We start from the raw sequence: 3,118 nt of genomic DNA, 5'->3' as shown, positions 1-3,118 counted from the left end.
AGTTGATCGTTGGTACTAACAGTTGGTTGTTAGTGCCCTAACAGTTGATCGTTGGTGCCCTAACAGTTGATCATTGGTGCTAACAGTTGGTTGTTAGTGCCCCAACAGTTGGTCTTTAGTGTTACGTTGTTTTTTTAAATCCGTCCAGAGGACCCGACTTCATTTTGTTAGATTTTTCTACCTGGATTATTGAGCATGCATCAGGTCACTTGTTTCATTGATGTTTTTAATTATAAAATTCTACAGCAGTTTCTTTACACACCGGTTTTGCACCAGACCAGCGGCACGGTGCGGTGGGTGATTATTGATTTAGCAGCTTAGCGGGTGTACCTTTTAAATATCACATCCAGACTTCTCATAGCCTCCCAGTTCAACCAGTTCTGTCCAACTGGGGCCTTCCTCAGGGACAACAAGAGGAGGAAACGTGCTTCGTTAAATCTCCTTCAGAGTCTTCATCACAGCATCTTTACGTTCAGTCTGAACACAGGATCACGTCTCGCTAAAGTGTCTGAGGATGAAACTAGTGTAGTTAGAAATGTGTCGTTTGAGGCGTCCGCCTCCAGAATGTGTTTTGATAATTGCTGTTAGTGGTAAGTGTTTTTGTTCTTTCAGCTTGACCGATTCATCCTCGAAGAGGAACGCTTTTTGTTTCTTTATGTGGAAAGTGAAATCATTTTCTTTCATCTTATTTTTTGTGAGACTTCACGATGTTATCTGCCCTCGGCGTCACATTTAAGAGTTCACAGCTTCGAGGAGGAGGAAGTGACACGCAGTTATGAACTCACGCCGGAGAAATGTCGGCCATGATCTGCTCACCGCGGAGCAGCTGGAGAATTAGTGCCTTGCTCAAGGGCATTTCAATATTTGTCATTGTTGATATGTGACTGGGGTTTTTTTTCCTTTGAGCTTTTCCCACTGTGTGCAGGGATTGTAACAAAGTGTAAAACCTTTACCTGTCCTCTTTCTGCTCACCTGGTGCTGCTTCAGACTATGCTATGTCAAAAACACTGAGGTTATTTCACCTGTGCACACATAATGTTTGTTTTTCACTGTGAGAGAAACTTTAAAACATTGATTTTTACTTTTAACTGACTTCCGGTTGGCTCTTAAAAAAGAAACTGAGAAGATCGTTTCAAATTGTCTGAAAATGAGGAATGGATTTAGTTTCATTTGATTCTAATCACAATTTATAAAGTGGTATCTTAAAGTCATAACAGCTGTCAAACCATGATGTTTTTATGTTTTTGATATGAATGTTTTATATATGTACATCAGTGAGAAAACGGCGGTACGCCAATGTCCCCCATTGCTGAGGGATCTGAATAGTGAATGTTTGTAGTTTTGGAGAGGAGTGGGTTTTTTTTTTGACTGGAACAGGGAATGCATGTACAGTAAACCTAAATGTTTTTGGTGCAAGATATTCAAGTTGGTATGAGTTACACTGTGGCGAACAGAGGGAGTTTTTTTTAATTGGGCTCTGAGGCAGAGTGACAGATCCTGGAGTGTGGACAGAACATCTTCATTCACCATCAGGTCCAGTGGAGAAGTCTGGGGGTGGCCAATGGTGGCCTTGGCCCCCTTACATCAATCTTCTGCCACCCCAATCATTTGAGGAAGCTATACTTTTAAGCAATATAATAACTAGAGAGCATAGTTAAAATAAAAAAAAAGTGTATATATATATATATATATATATATATATATATATATAAATTTTTTCACAGTGATCTTATGCCTAGATGCTGCCACACAAAAATGGAAGTCAGTACCTCACTTTTTTCAAGTTATCACACTCGCAACATGCACGGCTGGACAGACATAACCACTAAACGTCGTTCACTACCAAAAGTCTCCATCATAAATATGAGACCAGCAGTCGCATGTTTTGTTGCCAACAATCAGTTGTTTACATCTGAACTCTGATGAGTTCACTTTGAACAGTCTGCGGGTGTTGATAAATTTTTACCCCGGATGTAAATTGAGTCGGAGGGGGATTGATGGAATCTAACACAAGGTCCATCCATCAATCATCTTTACTTGTTTTTTCCTTTTCGGGTCATGGGGGTCACTGGTGCCCACATGCAAGAGGCGAGGGACACCCTGGACAGCTCTCCAGTCCATCCCAGAGACACCTGGACAGCTCTCCAGTCCATCCCAGAGACACTTGGACAGCTCTCCAGTCCATCACAGGGACAATTTAGAGTTTTCAATCAGTCTAACATGCATGTTTTTGGTCTGTGGGAGGAAACTGGAGTACCTGAGAAAACCCACACATGCACGGAGAGAACACGCAAACTCCACCGAGAAAGGTCCCGAGCTGGGATTTGATCTGGTGACTTCTCTCTGGGAGGCGACATCTCTACCAACTGATCCACCATGCCGCCGACACCAGGTCCGAAGAGAAAAAGTTAAAAGTTCTTCGGTCTCCTGAAAAGAACAGGCTGTGACAACGAGATGTTTTAGGGCAGGACATCAATCGGTCGAGAGCGTTAAAACTGAAGTTGGAGCGACGATCATCAGCAGATGATCTGTGCCCAGATGTTCCCACCAGAATCATTTATTACTGAGCACATGTAATAAATGATTCTGGTGGGAACATCAGGACTGCAGACCTTTAGAATTTAAAAGCATTAAAATTCTAATTAAAACCATTAGAAATGTGATTATTTTGATAACTATTAACTATTAAAGGATTTTTCACATTTTAAAAACAAACCAAAAAGTTTATGTTGGGGAACCATATCTGAATGAATCTGGTCATATTAAAGAAGAAGACCAGCTGCAGCTTCTTCCTGTGGGACTCTGGCCTGCAGTCTGCGGCCCAGGATCTAACTGTAGGGTAGTTCTTGATGCTGCCAGGAGGCAGAACTGAACTGTGCAGACCAGTCCCCGGACTGACCCGACCCGGAAGGGTTTCCAATTCAGGCAGTAGGGTTATGTGACACAACTGTGTGAAGAACAGTGGAATAAATAAATAAATAATAAAGCACATGTTGACTTAAAAACTGTTTGGCTCTGTGACTCGAAGCTGTTTGTCTTTTGGGGAAAGATCAGCAAAGCCTTTAATTTAGTCTGTTTTTATTTATTTATTTTGCTGCAGTCAATAATTATTTAAAAT

Source organism: Nematolebias whitei, chromosome 21 (genome assembly GCF_014905685.2).
Source record: "Nematolebias whitei isolate Nwh7 chromosome 21, NemWhi1, whole genome shotgun sequence".
Classification (NCBI taxonomy): Eukaryota; Metazoa; Chordata; class Actinopteri; order Cyprinodontiformes; family Rivulidae; genus Nematolebias; species Nematolebias whitei.
Note: the sequence above shows the minus strand (reverse complement) of the source record.